The sequence below is a fragment of the Dasypus novemcinctus genome, chromosome 9, assembly GCF_030445035.2.
Source record: "Dasypus novemcinctus isolate mDasNov1 chromosome 9, mDasNov1.1.hap2, whole genome shotgun sequence".
Classification (NCBI taxonomy): Eukaryota; Metazoa; Chordata; class Mammalia; order Cingulata; family Dasypodidae; genus Dasypus; species Dasypus novemcinctus.
Genome location: NC_080681.1, coordinates 113,692,427 through 113,713,437, shown reverse-complemented (window position 1 = coordinate 113,713,437; position 21,011 = coordinate 113,692,427). Strand labels below are relative to the sequence as shown.

Below are 21,011 nucleotides of genomic sequence, written 5' to 3'. Positions count from 1 at the left end.
GGAATCTCTTAACAAGAAAGTAATCAGAGGTAGACAATCCCCATGAGAAAAGGGGGAAATGAAGGATGTCTACTTTCACCATTGCAAATCAACACTGTTCAGTGTTCTGCAAGTGGTAACCAAAATAATTAGGGAAGAAAAAGAAATAGACTTCCAAACTGGGAAGGAAGAAGTAAAACTATTCCTATTCACTGATGTCACAATCCTATATACAGAAAATTCTGAAAACTCTATAAGAAAGCTAGTAGAACTAATAAATGAATACAGCAAACTGGCAGAGTATAAAATCAACACACAAATATCAGTCATCTTTTAAATAATATATATATTCTATATACCAAACAAATCCACAAAGTAATCAAGGAAACAATTCCATTTACAACAGGTTAGAATAATCAAAGAACTGGGAATAAATTTAATCAAGGATGTAAAGGACTTGCACACCAAAAACTTCAATCATTGAAAAAAATTAAATAAAAGGAACACCTCAATAAAGGAAAAGCTATCCCATGATCATGGATTAGAAGATTAAATATCATTACAATACCAATATTACCCAGAGAAATTTTGAGATTTGACACAATCCCAGTCAAAGTTCCAACAGCCTTCTTTGCTGAAATGGAAAAGCCAATCATCATATTAACACGGAAGAACAAGGGCCCCCCAAACAGCCAAAACTATATTGAAAAAAAGAACAAAATTGAGGAACTCACTTCCTGATTTCAAAACTTAATACAAAAGTAGAGTTGGCACTGGCACAAGGACAGATATACAGACCAATGGAATAGGATGAGAATGCAGAAATAAACCCTTACATCCATAGCCAACTTACTTTTAACAAGGGTATCAAGTCTACAAAATGGAGGAAAAAGTATTTTCAACAAATTATACTAGCAACTGGATCTCCATATGCAAAAAAAAGGAATGTAGACCCCAACCTCAAATCCTATATAAAACTCAAAATAAATCAATGACCTAAATATAAGAGCTAAAAGTATAAAACACTTAAAAATGGAAAATATCTTCAAGACTTTGTATATAAGCACTAGATTCTTAGACTTTACTCTAAAAGCAAAAGCAACAAAAGGAAAAATAGATATATAAGACTTCTTTCTTGTTAAGAGATTCCAGGGAAGTGGATCAAAATCAAAACTGTTTATGCAGCAAAAGATATTATCAAGAAAGTAAAAGACAGCCTAAAGAATGGGAGAAAATATTTGGAAACCATATATCTGAAAGGGTGTAATATCAAGAATACATAGTGAAGCGGACTTGGCTCAACAGATAGAGCATCCGTCTACCACATGGGAGGTCCACGGTTCAAACCCAGGGCCTCCTTGTCCCATGTGGAGCTGGCCCACACGCACTGCTGATGCACACAAGGAGTGCCGTGCCACATAGGGGTGTCCCCCGTATAGGGGAGCCCCACATACAAGGAGTGTACCCCGTAAGGAGAGCCGCCCGGCACGAAAGAAAGTTCAGCCTGGCCAGCAGTGGGGCTGTACACAAGGAGAGCTGACGCTGCAAGATGACGCAATAAAAAGAGACACAGATTCCCGGTGCCACTGATAAGAATAGAAACAGACACAGAAGAATACACAGCGAATGGACACAGAGAACAGAAAACTGGGACGGGGTGGGGGGGAGGAGAGGGGAGAGAACACCTACAACTCAATAACCAAAGGACAAACAACCCAATTTAAAAATGGGAAATGAACTTGTAAATGAGTAAATCCTAAATTGTTTTTAAAAGAGAAAGATCAATCAGGTGTTGTTTTGACATTGTATTCATATAACTTGAGGTACCCTCAGCCTCAAATTCTTAGGTAAATACTGAATTTTGTATTTAAAGGGGTGTAAAACCCTTCCTGAGTTCTTATGTTTGAAGGTAAAAGCAAGCTTTTAAATCTGCTTTATTATAAAAACAGAAAAGACCAAATCAAGAGCTGACTCTTCCTTCAATGAAATATGCCAAGGGAAACGGACTTTGGCCCAGTGGTTAGGGCGTCCGTCTACCATATGGGAGGTCCGCGGTTCAAACCCTGGGCCTCCTTGACCCGTGTGGAGCTGGCCATGCGCAGTGCTGATGCGCGCAAGGAGTGCCGTGCCACGCAAGGGTGTCCCCCGCGTGGGGGAGCCCCACGCGCAAGGAGTGCGCCCATGAGGAAAGCCGCCCAGCGTGAAAAGAAAGAGCAGCCTGCCCAGGAATGGCGCCGCCCACACTTCCCGTGCCGCTGACGACAACAGAAGTGGACAAAGAAACAAGACACAGCAAATAGACACCAAGAACAGACAACCAGGGGAGGGGGGGAAATTAAATAAATAAATAAATCTTTTAAAAAAAAAAAAAAAAAAAAAGGAATATGCCAAATGAAATGAGAACTTTTATGACAACACAAAAAAGGAAAGGAAACTACTGGTCGACACCATAAAAACATTTTATTTTCCCATAAATATTTTCAGCTGCCATTATGTTAATTGTAGCAATTTTTCAATATTCATACTTAATCAAAAACATGCTCAACAGAAAATTATATTTTGAAGATGAAGTAAAACAGTAATTCTACAGAAATGAACTTGGGGGAAAAAACCAAATAACTAAAAATCCCTTGTGAAGAGTCATCCTACATTCATTTCAACTCTACTTTTTTTCTTCTTTTAGGCATTTTCAACATTCTTTGACATCTTACAAAGATTTTACTATTGAATTACTGAGTCCCTTAGAGCCAAATATAATATATTAAAATACAATTCTATTCTATGAGTTATGACTCGATTATACTGTAAAATTCTTTTACATGTGGGTGTAGGGATTGGCATAAAAAGCATTTAATTCAGACTACACCTCAAGAAAACTACTTCATTTGCTATCTTCCTTTTCAACAGCTATCTTCCTTTTTAACAGCTAGCAATTCATTTTCATTTTAATGAATTGCTGTTTAACAGTTTCATGTGAGTATCTGAATGCCCAAAATGATTAAAGCTAATTTAAAAAAGAGGCTGTGTACATAATAGATAAACAGTTACCACCTTCTGCTCCATAAAACTCCAGAATGAATCTGGTGGAGCAAAGAACTAAATTTCAAAATAACGATTAACACCAACTAAGCACCCATTATCATTCTGCTGAGCACATCCTTATAAAAACCCTATGGGCCAGAAGTTGCTAGTTACCCCTCAATTTCTATTTCTCGTCTTTCTCCTCAATAAAGTATAAATGGTATGTGAACCTTCTGGCAAGCGCCATTAATGACCGAGAAGACATTTTCTCATCCCCCACTTCCCCTTCCTGCTAACTGAAATGCAATTAGAGCTGAAGTAGCCCTCCTGGACCATGAAATATACTGGGCTCACAGAAGACATGTCTTAAAAGACAGAAGCTTGAATCTCTGATACCTCTAAGTGACACAAAGGCTCAGGACCTGTAACATACTAGTTAGTGAGAGAATTCAGATTAAAAATAAAGATAGTGAAGCAGACTTGGCCCAGTGGTTAGGGCGTCTGTCTACCACATGGGAGATCCACGGTTCAAACCCCGGGCCTCCTTGACCCATGTGGAGCTGGCCCAGGCGCAGTGCTGATGCATGCAAGGAGTGCCGTGCCAAGCAAGGGTGTCCCCTACGTAGGGGAGCCCCATGCACAAGGAGTGCGCCCTGTAAGGAGAGCCACCCAGCACGAAAGAAAGTTCAGCCTGCCCAGGAATGGTGCCACACACACGGAGAGCTGACACAACAAAAACAAACACAGATTGCCGGTGCCGCTGACAACAACAGAAGCAGACAAAGAACACGCAGCAAATAGACACAGAAAACAGACAACTGGGGCGGGGGGGAAGGGGAGAGAAATAAAAATAAAATTTAAAAAAAATCAAGATATTCTCACTAACAAATGTGTTAATACATTCACTTCTGTGGCACACATCATTTTAAAAAAGAATGATTATGTTGCTTATAGTATTTTTCATAATTCTCAATAATAACATACACTTTAGGGGCTGAACCATGTCTTACACATAGGCAGAGAGCTAGAACAAAGTCCTACACACAATAAGCTTTGATTACTTTTAAAAGTTCACTTCATAATGGGAAGGAAAATAGTTAAAGGCTGTCAATTTAATTATTTTGTCATTTTGACTAATAAGATATTGATAACAAAATATTCCAAGTTCTGAGATGATATCAGATGCAAAATATCTAGTTTGTATTTTAATTTTACCAGGTCCCAGAACTAATCTACTTCAAAATGTAAAGAACATTTTCTTCTAGCCATTTGCCAAACCTTTATTTCATTATACAAAGAAACTTAAAGGACATGTCCACTGAAAATTAAAGGAATCATTCATGTTTTGATCATTTTAAGTCAAGAATAGTAACAAGGAACAGAATCTAAAGAGAACCTGGCCAACAAAAAGCCCCGTGTTGGTTACTCAAAGCTGTCAAAAAGGGTGTTGTCCAAATAATTAAGCAAACACCAATTTAATATACCTTACATAATATCCAAGACCTAATTAAACTCACAGTTGACCATTCCAATTTTCTAGGCCACAGTTCTTAACTCTAGTTGCATATCTAAATTCCCTAAGGTATATATTTTTAAGTGCCCCAAAATCTGATTCTGGAGGTCTACATGATTTTTTTAAACTGCAAATCACATTACATTCCAAGAGCAGCCAAGATTGAGTACTACTATACTAGACTTAGGACATCCCTAAAACTATCCTAATTAAGGTAGCATTTCCTTAAATTAGAAAAAAATTTAAAGATCACTTACTTGGGTCACTCAAGAATCTGGCAAAAATATAAATTAACTTCACTTAATGACTAAAAATTTAACAACTACTTTCACATTTTAAAATCCTCTCCCAATTTTTTTTTTACCATCAATGTATCTTTACAAGAAAATATAATGGTTCTCTAGGTATCTGTGAATAACCAATATAATTGACGAAATGATCAACAAACTGATTTTCCAAAGGCAAAGACAGCAATAAACTAAAATTAGAGCAGAGCAAGAAAAATAAAAATTCTTCCCTTCAAAGTTCCAATAGCTTGGGCAGAATTATTTATGAAGCAGTTTACAAAAATAAAAACAAAAGTAAAATTTTTAGCAATGGGTTACATTAACACTAACATTTGAAATCATGACAATATTCAACAATCTGTACAAAAATGAATCTGAATAAAAGCAGCTATATATCCAAGGTTAGGACTTAAAAGTAGTCATTTTCTTTCCTATTTTATTAAAGCTATGAAGCTCCAATTAAGCTCCTCACCTAGGGAATTAAGAGCAAAAAGAACTGTCAGCAGTTACTAAAATAAAAACCAAATACCATTTTAAAATCATCTAGGAAAAATATACAGTGCCTTTAAGGTACATTTATTTATCTGTCCATCAATATGATAGTGGTTTAATAAATATGTTAAATCCATATTGTAGAATACAATACACAGCTTAATTACTGAGTAATATTTTTAACACAATGATTATAGGTTACATTTACTCAGCATAAGATCATGAGGCAACCCTTCCAAGCACTTCACATGTTAAGGCTAACACTCAGGGAAGCAGACTTGGCTGAATGGATAGAGCATCCACCTACCACATGGGAGGTCCACGGTTCAAACTCAGGGCCTCCTGACCCATGTAATGAGCTTCCCATGCACACTGCTGATGCGCTCAAGGAGTGCCATGCCACTCAGGGGTGTCCCCACATACGGGAGCCCCATGCACAAGGAATGCGCCCTGTAAGGAGAGGCGCCCAGTGCAAAAGAAAGCCCAGCCTTCCCAGGACTGGTGCCACACACATGGAGACCTGACGCAGCAAAATGATGCAACAACAACAACGAAAAACAAGAGACACAGATTCCCAGTGCCGCTGACAAGGATCCAAGTGGACACAGAAGAACACACAGCAAATGGACACAGAAAACAGACAACTGGGGAGGGGGGAAAGGGAGAGAAATAAATAAAAATAAATCGTGAAAAAAAAAGAAAGGCTAACACTCAAATAATCCTAGGAACAATTACTCCAACTTTTCAAAATAGGAAACTCAGGTACACGACAGTTAAGCAGTCTACCCAAAGTCACATTAGGAAGTGACACAATGAATGAAAAAGGCAAGTTGCAGAATAGTATGTGCATATTTAAATAATACAATCCTTTTTTTATTTGAGAAAAAGTACTCATTACTGTCTATATAGTTATAGACAGATTCTTGTGTCACGAAAAAAATGTGGGAACAACAGATTTTTATTTAAATGAGCTTTTATTTTTTTTCCTACCAAGAGAAATACTATATTCTACTTTTTATTTTACAGATTCTAGTGTTGTCTGAATTTCTGACAATAAGAATGTAGTTTCAAAAAATATTTTAAAAAATCAATACTCTAGTTATGTAAACTTTAAGAAATTTAATGCAATATGCATATTCTATTTTCTTAAGAATATTTTCAATATGTATCAGTCCACAACAACAAGTGTTAAGAATAAAGACAGCACATTTTTAAGAAAATTACCAGTTTTGAAAATCCATCAACAATTTGCTAATTGTCCTCTCAGATAAAAGAAGATAGCCTTCGCCCTCAAGGAGCTTTGGAAATGTATGACCTACAGCAAGAGGTCTGTACTAATAACCCTAAGATTCTTTAATTCCACCTACATTTGTCCATCAGACACTTGCTAGAAAAGCTAAGGCAATTAGTACAGAGGAGGCACTAAGTAAGTCAACTACATTCTTTCCTATAACCTCACAGTTACCTAAATTTGCATTCGCTATTACAAATAGCCAAATTATATTCAAATTATATTCAAAACAGAGTAAATTCAAATATTCACAAGCTTCCAACTTAAAATAATGGATGTCCATGAATGGTTAGTAGTAATAGTCTAATGATATTTTCTCATAATCTGTAACAAATGTTGCACCATGGTGTGGTGTGTTGATGAAGGGGTGTTGTATGGGAATTCTATGATTGCTTTGTAAGTTCACAACCTCTGTAATAAAAATATATTTTTTTAAAAATAGGGTGGGTTGGGAGAAAAATACACCAAATGTAAGATAGAAGCTATAGTCAGTAGTAATATTTTGATGATGGTCTTGCATAGTTTGTAACAAATGTTTCACAACTATGCAAAGTGTTGGTGGAGGGGTGATGTGTGAGACCCCAGTATGATACTATGTATGTTTATTTTGTAAGTTCACAATCATTAGTACACCCTTACTATTTATGCATGTTCATGTATGAATGATATACTTCACTAAAAATATAAATTTTAAAAATAATAATAATAATAATAGCTGTCCACAGCTCAAGCTTCTCATTATCAGTAGCAGCTTCCACACATTTTTAAAATGTTACCCTTTGTTTGGACTAAATTTTAAATTGATAAATTTCATGAAAATAGAACACATGAAAAAATTATTTGGCTAACAAAAAATATATATATATACTTCAATATTTTAAATGTATTATTCCCTTGGTTAAACAGTGAAATTATGGTTTTTTAAAAAATCAAGCATCTCTTTTATAACTAATGCCATTTTATTTATTTTCCCCCATTTTGTTATAAAAAGGACTTAGTAATAGAATGAAAAGGAAGAAAATATTTTCAACATAAATATCTGAAAAAGGACTTAAGTCCAATATATACAAAGTATATACTTATAACTCATTTAACCAGAAACAAACTACTTAATTTAAAAATAGGCAAAAGTGATCCATAGCAAAACATTCCTAGGTAACTACCAGAACTGGGTTGGAGTCTGCTCTGGGGACCTGTGCTAAACTACCCTGACTTCCGACCATCTAAGCTCAGAAGTTTCCCATGGAAAAACAGAGCAAGGCCTGGTCTCTGCAGAAATCCCTCTAAATAAAATACCTACCAACACTTCTGGGAAGATGGAGGATTAGAGAGGCAGAGGGCTAACTTCGCTCATAGAAAAATATAAGCAAAAACTGTCTGGAAAATGATTCTAGGGCTTAGGACAACAGGGGAAGACTAGACACCACCCAGAAGAAAAAGGGGCAAAGGAAAGGAATCTCAGCTGCCTGGAAAGATACCATGAGTAAAGCCGCAACTGCTGGCATCCATTCCCCTACCTTCAGAGCAAACAGCACTGGATCCTCTGGCCCCTGACAGGTGGCTATGGGCTGAAGGGGTTGCAACGGCCCTCCTCTCCAAGAAAGGGGAGAGGGAGGGACAGAGCCTACAGCAAATTCAGATTCTGGCCAACTGCCGTGGAGGGGTCACAAACTTTCATTGTTTGCCCCAAGAACCTGCAGAGAGCTAAAGATACTGATAATTTGCCTTCTCAAATACCCTCCTTACTGCCCTGTGCTGGCTGCTGAGAAAAAAGAAGGAGGGAGGGTACAGCATCCAAGGAAGGAGAATTTGTTTCCGAGACTTGGCCCACCATAGGGACACTGCTTCTGCATCAGCCACCTGGGTGGGCTTACAATGAATGCATTCCCCCTTAGCTTCTGGGACCTGAGTTAAGAGGTTAAAGACCACCATCTGCTGGCAAACCAGAAAAGTGCACAAAAAGAAGGGGAAAATAGTAACAAATAAGTGAAAAAGACGATATGGTGCCATTACTACCTGCCTCTCCAAGGCCCTTATAAACTGACCTGCCCCCCATTACTGGGTCCTTAGCCCTGTAAACAGGGCAATACTAAATAACCTGAACAAGTTGAATAAAGAATGAAAAAACAGTGGTAGCACACAGTTACTTAACAGTAAATCCCTAAGCAAGAGAGAGAAACTGAACATCAGAGTAACCTCAGTATAATAATATACTTAAACATCAGAAAAAAATATCAAGCAATACAAAGAAAAGGGAAGATATGACTCAAGCAAATCAAATCAAATCAAAGCTCCAAATGAAATATAGGACTTGAAACAATAATTAATGTTGTTCATACAAATCTTCTGAGTTAAATCATGGAGGTGAAGGACAACATGAGTAAAGAAGATATGGGGTAAGCACAAAGAAAAATTAGAAACCTTGGATAGAAAAATAACAGAGCTTACAGGAATGAAAGACAAAATAAGTGAGATTAAAAAAACAATAGAGGCATATAACAGCTGATTTGAAATCATGAAAGAAAGAATTAGCAATATAGAGGACAGAACAGCTGAAATGGAAAAGAGAGAAGAAAGGAAAGAATGGAAAAATTCAGCAGGGTCTCAGGTTGTTGAATGATAGCACAAAGTGTATCAACATATATGTTAGGGGAGTTCCAGAGGAGAAGAGAAGGGAAAAAGGGCAGACAGAAAAAGAGCTAGGGATAGGCTAAAACAGCCTGGAAAAAAGATCTTCTAGGGTTTAAGAAACCAGGAGAAGGCTGGACACTGCCCAGAGGAGAAAGAGACAAAGGAGGGGAATTGTGATGACAGAACTGCAAGTTGAAACCAGTGGCTGCTGCTGCCAGCAACCTTCCCTACACTAAAGACATTTCAGAATTCTCAGTATTCTGGGTCTGCCACTATAGACAAAGAGGGCTCCAGGGATCCACCACCCCAGGAAAGGGGAAAGAGAGGGACATAGCCTAAGCTGACTCAGCTTTTGACTCACAAATTTGGTCTGATGTGTCCTAGGAGCCCTTCCAGGCCAGGTGAGGCTGAGCCATTGTTTGCCTTGGGAGCCAGCAAAGGGTTAAAGATCTATAACCCTCCCAATCTCCTCCTCTACTAACAAGGACTGATTTTTGAGGACTCAGGGGAGTGGAAATATTTCTGACCTGGAAAAAGGGAAGGGGCTGCCAGAGAAGGTTGGAGAACTGTCTCAGAGGAAGTTTAAATTAAAGGCTTTTAGCATCCAGACAGGAAGTTCTGTCACATTGATCCCATCTGTTGGAACAAATACACTCTGACCAGGCACTGAACTGAGAGCTGTCAAACAGTGCCATGTGCTGGCAGACTAAGGAAGCATATGTAAGAAAATTAAAAAATAAGTGAGGTTTTTTCCAGCCTTATAGCTTCCCTCCCCCAGGCCCTAGGAAGCCAGTCTGCAACCAATTACTGGGTCCAGAGCCCTGTTTTGAGCAACCAGTAGGGACAATCCTAACAATCCAGGTTGAGCCAAGAATCAAAAAGCAGTGGGAACACTTCCTGCCACTAAATCCCTGCAAAAGAGAAAGAAATTGAGCATCTGAGTAAACTACATCCTAAAGGGATGCCTAGAAATCAGCAAAATTTACAAGACATACTAAGAAAATGGAAGACATGGTTCAAGAAAAGGACTATATCAAAGCCCCAGAAGAGACACAGGATTTAAGAGAATTAATCAGTGAGATACGCACAAATTTCCAAAACCAAATTAATGAGGTGCAAGAAAATGACTGAAGAGATAAATGACATTAAGAAGACATTGACAGTGATTAGGGCGTCCGTCTACCACATGGGAGGTCCGCGGTTCAAACCCCGGGCCTCCTTGACCTGTGTGGAGCTGGCCCATGCGCAGTGCTGATGCGCACAAGGAGTGCCGTGCCACGTAGGGGTGTCCCCCGCGTAGGGGAGCCCCACGCACAAGGAGTGCGCCCGGAAGGAGAGCCGCCCAGCGCGAAAGAAAGTTCAGCCTGCCCAGGAATGGTGCCGCCCACACTTCCCATGCCGCTGAAGACAACAGAAGCGGACAAAGAAACAAGACGCAGCAAATAGACACAGAGAACAGACAACCGGGGGGGGGGGGGGGGGAGTTAAATAAATAAATAAATCTTTTTTAAAAAAAAAAGAAGACATTGAGTGGGGAAGTGGATATGGCTCAAGTGATAGAGCTTCCGCCTACCATATGGGAGGACCCGGGTTCTATCCCTGGGGCCTCCTGGTGAAAAAGAAGAAGAGAAAGCATGCCTGTGCGGCGAGCGAGTGCCCACACAAATGCCTGCATGGTGAGGCAGTGCCCGTGCAAGTGCCCATATGGTGAGCCAGTGCCCAAGCAAGTGAGTCATGCAGCAAGATGATGATGCATCAAAAGAGAGACAAGGGGAGAGTCAAACGGAAACACAGTAGAAACCAGGAACTGAGGTGGCACAATTGACAGGGAACCACTCTCCACATCAGGGGTCTCTAGGATCGAATCCCGGTGAATCCTAGAGGAGAGAAAATGAGAAAAGAAGACGACACAGATAGCAAAAACAGAAGGGCAGGAGGAGAAGAAGGGGGGAAAAATAGATAAATAAATAAATCAAGAAAAGGGAGGGAGGGAGGGAGGGAGGAAGGAAGGGAAGGAAGGGAAGGAAGGGAAGGAAGGAAGGAAGGAAGAAGACATTGGGTGAGCACAAAGAAGAATTTGAAATCCTGAACAGAAAAGTAACAGCTCATGGGAATGAAAGACACAATTGGTGAGATCAGAAAACACATTAGAGGCATAAAACAGCAGACTCAAAATGATAATAGAAATAAGCAATACTGAAGATATAACAGCTAAAACTGAAGAAGAGAAAAGAATGGGAAAAAAATGAGCAAGGGCTCAGAGAGTCAAATGACAACATGAAACACAACAACATACGTGTCATGGGAGTGCCAGAAGAAGAGAAGGGAAAAGGGGCAGAAAGAGTATTTGAGGATATAATAGCTGAAAATTTCCCAACTCTCACCAAAGAAATGAACTTACATGTCCAAGGAGTACATCATACCATAATCAGAAGAAATCTGAGTAGACCTACTCCAAGACACATACTACTCACAATGTCAAATGTCAAAGGTAAGCAAACCATCACATCCAGTAAGACTCAGCACAGATTTCTATTCAGAAACCATGGATGCAAGAAGATAGTGGTATGAAACAATTAGGATACTGAAAGAAAAAAATTGCCAGCCAAAAATCTTTATCCAGAAATATTGTCCTTCAGATATGAAGGAGAGTATAAAATATTCACAAGAAACCAGAAACTAAGACACTTTGTAAAAAAGAATCCACCTTTGCAGGAAATATTAAAGGAAGCCTTAGCATCTGAAATATAAAGACAGGATAAAGAGGCCTGGAGGAGAGTACAGAAGAAAGAATAGCAGAAAGGATAAACAAAAGAGTAAAAAGACAGATGAAAATATGATATGACATATGAAAATAAGGAATAAAATGGTAGAAGTAAATCATGCATTTACAGTAATATCATTGAATGTGAATGGATTAAACTCCCCAATCAAAAAGTACAGGCTGACAAAATAGATTAAAAAAATGAGCCATCCATAAGTTGCTTACAAGAAACTTACCTTAAAACCAGGGGTACAAACTGCTGAAAGTGAAAGGTTGGAAAAAGATACTCCACATGAATAGTAACCAGAAAAGAACAGCAGAGATAGCTATACTAATATCGGACAAAACAGACTTTAAATGCAAAAAAAGTTATAAGAGATACAGAAGGCCATTATATATTAATAAAAGGGATAATCCACCAGTGCAATATAACAGTCATAAATATCTATGCATTTAATCAGGGTTCCCAAAAATACATGAGACAAACTCTGGCAAAACCAAAGGGAGAAACTGACATCTTTACAATAATCGTTGGAGACTTCAATACCCTGCTCACATCATTAGATAGAACAACTAGACAGAAAATCAAAGAGGAAACAGAGAACTTGAACGATATGATAAATGAGTTAGACCTAAAAGACATACACAGAACGCTGCATCCAAACTCAGCAGGTTATACATTCTTCACTAGTGCCCATGTTAGAGCACAATGCAGCTCTCAATAAATATAAAAAGATTGAAATTATACAAAGTACCTTCTCAGATAATACTGGAATGAAGGTGGAAATCAATAATAGGTGGGAAAGGAGAAAATCTGCAAATATTATATAAGGAGGTTAAACAACATACTCCTAAGCAATCAGTAGGTCAAAGAAGAAACTGCAAGAAAAATTATTAGGTATCTTGAGATGGATGAAAATGAGAGCACAATTTATCAAAACTTATGGAATATAGCGAAGGCAGTGCTGAGAGGGAAATTTATAGCCCTAAATGCCTATATTAAAAAAAGAAGAGCTACAATCAAAGACCTAACCAAACACCTGGAAAAACTAGAAAAAGAACAGCAAACCAATCCCGAGGCAAACAGAAAGAAATAACAGGGAAGCAGATACATCTCAACAGATAGAGCTTCCGCCTATGATATAGGAGATCCAGGGTTTGATACCCAGGGCCTCCTGGCCCATGTGGCAAGTTGGCCCACATGGAGTGCTGCCACACACCAGGAGTGTCGCCCCTCACGGGGGTGCTCTCCCATGCAAGGAGTGGCCCCTACTCAAGGAGTGCAGCCCTGCACAGGACAGCAGACTGCCCAGGAGTGGTGCCGCCCGCACAGAGAGCTGATGCAGCAAGATGACACAACAAAAAAGAGACACAGAGAAGACACAATATGAGATGCAGTGAACTAGGAAGCAAAGGTGGAGCAAGAGAATGTTCACCTCTCTCCCACTATGGAAGGTCCCAGCATGGGTTCCCGGAGCCGCCTAATGAGACTACAACAGACACAAAAGAACACACAGCAAATGGACACAGAGAGCAGACAATGGAAGTGTGGGGGAGAAGGGAAAAATTGGGGGGAAAAAAAAACTCATCAAGCTTAAGATTAAAAAAAAAAAGAAATAACAAAGACTAGATCAGAACTAAATGAAATTAAGAACAAGAAAAAAATTTTAAAATCACCAAATCAAAAGTTAGTTCTTTGCAAATAAAATCAATAAAATCAACAAACCCTTGATTAGACAAACAAAAGAAACAGAGAGAAGATACACATAAATAAGATCAGGAATGAAAAGAGAGAAATTATGACTGACCCCACAAGAGGATATTATGAAAACCTATATGCCAACAAATCAGAAAACCTAGATGAAACGGGAAAATTCCTAGAAATGCAAAACCTACAGTGACTTTGCAAGAAATACAGGAATCCAACAAATCAATCAATCACTAGTAAAAGTGATTCAATCATTTATCAAAAACTTTCAAACAAATAAAATTCCAGGACCAGATGAATTCACAGGTGAATTCTATCAAACATTTTGAGAAGAATTAATACCAATCCTGTTTAAACTCTTTCAAATCATTGAAAAGGAGGGGGATATTACCCAACAAAGTTAGATAAGGATACAAGAAAATTACAGACAGATTACTCTCACGAACATAGATGCAAAAATTTTCAACGAAATACTTGCAAATCGAATCCGAAAGCATTTTAAAGAAATTATATACCACAATCAAGTGGATTTTATTCCTGGTGTACAATAGTATTCGAAATAAGAAAATTAGGGAAGCGGACTTGGCCCAGTGGTTAGGGGTGTCGATCTACCACATGGGAGGTCCGCGGGTTCAAACCCCGGGCTTCCTTGACCCATGTGGAGCTGGGCTATGTGCAGTGCCGATGCGCACAAGGAGTGCCATGCCACACAGGGGTGTCCCCGCATAGGGGAGCCCCACTCGCAAGGAGTGCGCCCTGAAAGGAGAGCCGCCCCAGCGCAAAAAGAGAGTTTAGCCTGCCCGGTGAATGTGCGCCACACACACAGAGAGCTGACACAACAAGATGACGCAACCAAAAAGAAATACAGATTCCCCATGCCACTGACAACAGAAGCGAACAGAGAAAGAACAACACGCGGCAAATAGACACAGAGAACAGACAACTGGGGCAGGAGAGAGAGGGGAGAGAAATAAATAATAACTCTTAAAAAAAAAAAAAAAGACAATTAATGTAATATACCACATTAACAAATTGAAGGAAAAAAATACATATTCATGTTGATTGATTCAGGAAAGATATTTGACAAAAATCTAGCATTCTTTCTTGATAAAAACCTTTCAAAAGATAAGGTATAGAAGGAAAGTTCCTCAACGTAGTATTTTATTTTTTGTAATTTGTTTTATTTTTTTGTAATTGTTTTTATTTTTTTTTATTTTTATTTTTCAAATTCTACTCAATTTATTCATTTTTTAAAAAATATTACGTTCAAAAATATGAGGTCCCCCATTCGCCCCACCTCACCACTCCCCCCCCCCAATAAACACTCTCCCCCATCATCATGTCACATCCATTGCGTCTGGTGAAAAATATGGAACGACTTCACGAATTTGCGTGTCATCCTTGCACAGGGGCCATGCTAATCTTCTCTGTATCGTTCCAATTTTAGTATATGTGCTGCCGAAGCGAGCACCGTAATATTTTTAATCAACTCTATTTGGGTTATTTCTAAGCAATTCTAGTCATTTCAAAAAATGAGTATAGATCTGTATTACTGATTTGTTCAAGTATAATTAATGTTCAAGTATATTAAGAAAAAATACAATAAAAGTGAATATGTTATGAGATCCAATTTTAGTTAAAAATAAATGTTAAACAGGCTAGAAAATAATCTGGAAAAAGACACCAGTTAACTGAGGTAGGATAGAATACAGGGAATGCATACAGGGAATGCTACTTACTAATGTATTTCTATATGGTATAATATAATTAAGATACGTTTATTACTTTTTAGCACAAAATTTTTTTTAAAAAATCATTACATCAAACATTTATTTAAGATAGAAAACATTTTTAAGAAAACATCTAAACAACAAAACGAAGGAATTTCATATTTAAGGTGGTTCTCACATTTCAAATAGAACTCCCACAAAATACACCCAAATGCGTAAACTTTTGGAGATAACATCCCTTCCCATTAAACAATTCCAGTATCAGCTTTAACATTTTTTTGTAAATGAAGTACAAGACTCTCAGAAAATAAAAGCACTTTGTTAAATGGGCAGTAGACAGGTGTAACATGAAATCAATAAACAACTTGGCCTAATTAATATAAGTAAAATATCATTGACGCAGGCCATGGGAGCAAATTTGGCATAATAACAGATTGATAATGAACAAGCCATTAGAAGAAGAGTGTTCCCAGCTTCTCAAAAAGCTCCACCAAGGGGTATTTATATCATGCCCAGGTTTCCCTTTCTCACAAGAGTTTTATCTTACAAGCCTTGAAATACAGATTCAAACTGTACAAATCTTGGTCACAGGTATTAATGCAGCACAATACTAGAAGACCTAAAACCAGTACTGATAAAGATTGTACCCAGATAGTAGTTTGTCTTCAGAAAATGACTTTTATTTTGTACTTGCTAGAATGGTAATAACATCATTTCTGAAATACCAACTATGTACCAGACAGTATGCTTGGTATTTATTTTGTAAAGAAGATCTCATTTAATCCTCAAAACAAGCCTAAAGCTTTGTCTTTATTTCTCCTAAACTAAACCAATGTTTCCTTTAAAGTATCCAGTGTGCTCTATGCCTCATATATTATCAAATTTAATATACATTGTGATAGCACTTGGAAACATAAATATTCAAGTTTGAATAACAAGTTCTAACTAAAACTATTCAATTAACCAGTATTCAATTCTATGGCTAAAAGTTGGTTACAATCAGGCCTCTACATCAAAATCTAGCCAGTGTCACACAAGCAAATGAGGAAATAAATAGATTCCCAAACAGAAAAATATAGAGAGAAAGATATAGATATAAATATGGATGATATAGATATAATGTCACAAAATTCTGAAAGGTTAAAATTGCAGTAAAGAAGAAAAGACAATATGGTTTTAATAATTAGGTCCCATAACTATGGTATGCAAATAAAAAAAGAAAGGCTTTTTAAAGTGCAATTGTATCTCCAAAATGATATATTAAATGGGGACAATAGTTGTCATACAATGACTTGAATATGAGAAAAATTAACAGAAACAAGGAGTTTCTCGTTTCACAAACTAAGTCTATAAGGAACTACTACTACCACCAGTGCAATAACAGTAATGCAGAGATAAACCTCAGCTCTTCAAAACCTAACAAGTTCCCTAGAGAAATGATTATTTTTAGAAGTATTAGGATTTTCACTTCACAATTATCTATCTTTTAGGAGGAACTATGAGTACAAAATCATAGCTGAAATACACTTGGAAAATATTCTGCATGAGAAACTCTATAAAACAGGTAGTATACAAATATACAAAAAACCATGAATTCTCTTATCTGACTAACAATACTTTCCTTTAAAAAGTTATTCCATAGACTAAAATGTTTTTTCATTTCTTTGTTTCCTCTGAATGAGGCTGTGAAACAATGGAGAGAAATTCCCTTTCCTACCACTTGAGACACAGTGATAAACAATGTTTTACAACAATACCACCACCTCACAAAACTGGAGAAGGTGGATATTCCTTCCATCACATTCAACAACTAAGTATTTTGGGGGATTGTTTGTGCTAGAGAATGTTTTCTCATCTATTTAGTTTTTTACCCAATGATGACGTCTCCTATTTGGTATACCATCATGTATACCCGTTTCCTCTTTGACCCTACACATTATATATAGTTATATTTTATAAAGAAATATAAAATATTTTTTAATTATCCAAGAGAGACTGTCCCTCCTAAGCCGACAGGGACCCCAAGGGCCCAGCTCTGCTCCTTCCCAAGATGTCCTGCCTGGACCTTAAAGGGATTATTTTCTCTCTCACAGATGTAAGGTCCTACCCACAAAACTTACATGCAACATTCAATTCCCAGAGAGGCCAATTACATAACTACAGGGAATCTATCACCAGACAAGTAACTCTATTGAGTCAATTCTTTCTTCATTCATAAATATGAATGGAAACCACTAACCACCAGACAGAAAAAAAAAAAGGGAAGCAGACTTGGCCCAACGGTTAGGGCAACCATCTACCACATGTGAGGTCTGTGGTTCAAACCCCGGGCCTCCTTGACCCGTGTGCAGCTGGCCCATGTGCAGTGCTGATGAGCCAAGGAGTGCCGTGCCACACAGGGGGGTACCCAGTGTAGGGGAGCCCCATGCGAAAGGAGTGCGCCCAGAAGGAGAGCCGCCCAGCACCAAAGAAAATGCAGCCTGCTAAGAATGGCCCCACCCACACAGAAAAATGACACAAGATGACACAGCAAAAAGAAACACAGATTTCCCTGCCGCTGACAACAACAGAAGCGGACAAAGAAGACGCAGCAAATAGACATAGAGAGCAGACAACCGGGGTGGGGGGAAAGGGGGAGAGAAATAAATAAATAAATTTTAAAAAATATTTATCTCTGGAGGAGAGGTGGTGCATGGAACAAAAAAAATTTTTTTTTAGTTCTATTAATACCTATAGAAAGATGCAAGATAGTAATTTGTTGTAAAATAAGTATAACTACTATAAAAGAGAGAGAGGAAGGGAGAGGGAAAGAGGAAAGAGAAAAGAGGAAAGAGGAAAGGGAAAGGGAAAGGGGAAGGAAGGAAGAAAGAGTACAAAAATTCTTGGGTATTAAAAAAGTGACTGCTTTCCGAAGACCGGTAAGATGGCGGAAGTGGAGCAAAAGAAGCAGCGCACCTTCCGCAAGTTCATCTACCGTGGCGCGGACCTTGATCAGCTGCCGGACACGTCCTACCAGCAGGTGATGCAGCTGTACAGCGCCCGGCAGCGGAGACGGCTGAACCGTGGCCTGCGGCGGAAGCAACACTCCCTGCTCCAGCGGCTGCGCAAGGCCAAGGAGGCGCCGCCCATGGAGAAGCCGGAGGTGCTGCCCATGGAGAAGCCGGAGGTGCTAAAGACGAATCTGCGCGGCAGGATTGATTATCCTGCCCGAGATGGTGGGCGTCTACAACAGTAAGACATTCAACCAGGTGGAAATCAAGCCTGAGGTGATCGGCCACTACCTGGCGAGTTCTCCATCACCTACAAGCCCTTGAAGCACGGCCAGCCCAGCATCGGGGCCACTCACTCCTCCCACGTCATCCCCCTCAAATAGCCTGGTGCAGCCAATAAAGGAGCAGACTCCTCAAAAAATAAAATAAAATAATAAAATAAAGAAGTAACTGTTGGGGAAACGGACTTTGGTCCAGTGGTTTAGGGCGTCCGTCTACCATATGGGAGGTCTGCGGTTCAAACCCCGGGCCTCCTTGACCTGTGTGGAACTGGCCATGAGCAGCGCTGATGCGCTCAAGGAGTGCCGTGCCACGCAAGGGTGTCCCCCGCGTGGGGGAGCCCCACGAGCAAGGAGTGCGCCCGTGAGGAAAGCCGCCCAGCGTGAAACGAAAGAGCAGCCTGCCCAGGAATGGCGCCACCCACACTTCCCGTGCGCTGACGACATCAGAAGTGGACAAAGAAACAAGACGCAGCAAATAGACACAGAGAACAGACAACCAGGGGAGGGGGGGGAATTAAATAAATAAATCTTTTAAAAATAAAAAAAAAGAGAAGTAACTGTCAAGTTTTTGGGTTTTCTTGTTTTTCATTTACATGACCTTGAATTCAGCAATCCTCTTTATAGGAATACAACCTAAATATTCACACATGTGCACAGAGATACATGTACAAGGATATGCACTACAGATTTCAATACTAACAAAATAAGAAACCACATAAATACCCAATAACAAAATAGTTGATAATACAACTAGACTATATCATAGTCTGTATGTATCAATGTGATAAAGATTTCTATCACACATGAAAAAAATCAGAAAATACATGCAATTTTTAATACTACTTACATACTTTCTAAACAATGTATATAATAATGATAGCAATAGCTATTACTATACTTTTATTACTTTACACTAGAACACAAAGTCAAAGATACTATTTTAAGCATTTTATTCAGTTATTAACCTATTTAATACAACTACCTGAGGCACCAGAGTTTATAATTATTCCTTTCTACAAATGAGGATACTGGGGCACAGAGCGGTTTAATCACCTTCCCAAAGTATAAAGCCACTAAACAATAAGAGATGAGTGAGACTATGGTCTATAGAACTCTCAGTCACCCAAGGTCACATGTCAGATTTCTGGCAGCCAGGATACACACCAAAGACACCAGATCAGGAGTCCATTCTCTAAAAACCTTTGGTACTCTCCCATAATTTGTAAAAGCATAGAAAAAGGTTTTAAGAAGAAACATACCAAACTGTTCATTTCCAAAGCCCTGATTAGAGGTTATCACAGTTAAGAATTTTTGCTTTTTTAAAATACATAATACAAAAGTATAAATCTATATAATTTATATTTTATATAACACATGCATTATTTTGCTAAGTATTGGACCTATACTAAGATCTCAATAAATACAGGGGCCCATAACATGAACAAATAATTTCATAAGAATAAAAACTAATAAGCATGGAAAATATTCACCCTCCCAAAAAAGAAATGTAAATTAAATTATGAAAATTGTGCACCATTTTCACCTAACAAATTATAAAAACTGAAAAGTCAAATTATTTACTGCTGGTAAAAACATGACAAGGGCCCATGTTTTAGTTTGCTATGCTACCAGAAATGGGTTGGTTTTTAAAATGGAAATTTATTTTCTTGCAAGCTTACAGTTCTGAGGCCATGAGAATATCCAAATCAAGGTATCATCAGGTGATGCTCTCCCCAGAGACCAACTGCCAGCAATCTTAGACTCCTCTGTGACATGGCAAGGTACATGGCAGCTTCTGCTCATCTCTTCCTTTCTTTCCGGGTTTCCTTGCTTTCAGTTTCTGGTTTCAGTGACTTTCTCTCTGCTTCTGCAGCTTTCTCTCTGTCTCCTTATACTCAACGCATTTATAAAGGATTCCAGTAAGAGACCCACCCTGGGCCACACCTTAATTGAAGTAACCTTATCAAAATGACCTTAATTGAAGCAATCTAACCAAAATGACCTTAATTGAACTAACCTAATCAAAAGGTCCCACCACAATAGGTCCACACCCACAATAATGGACTAGCTTGAGAACACAGTTTTCTGGGGGTACATACAGTCTCAAACTACCACAGCCCACCTTGAATAAAATGGGAGAATGAGACTTTTCAGGGCTATGTCACCATATAGAAGCTTTGTACAACCAGCAAGAACTGGTAGAATCATCTTTCTGGATGCTCCAGAAAACAGATAAAGGATTACAGAATACAGCAAGTATCAAATCATGAAAAGGTCACTTAAAAGTAGCAGGATCTCATGGAACCCATGGGACTCTGCTCCTC

At 38.6% G+C, this 21,011-nt stretch overlaps 1 protein-coding gene, 1 non-coding gene and 1 pseudogene across 51 annotated transcripts in view; 1 reads left to right on the top strand and 2 right to left on the bottom strand.

Annotated features, from left to right (window-relative positions):
* EIF4G3 (eukaryotic translation initiation factor 4 gamma 3) overlaps positions 1-21,011 on the bottom strand; it is a 439,835-nt gene that overhangs the window by 366,583 nt on the left and 52,241 nt on the right. The gene's annotated exons all lie outside the window — the stretch shown is intronic.
* On the bottom strand, positions 15,050-15,157 carry LOC131279928 (U6 spliceosomal RNA). Its single transcript, XR_009187433.1, has one exon. It is a non-coding gene; the product is annotated as a U6 spliceosomal RNA (small nuclear RNA).
* LOC101426986 (small ribosomal subunit protein uS19 pseudogene) lies at positions 18,340-18,789 on the top strand (annotated as a pseudogene).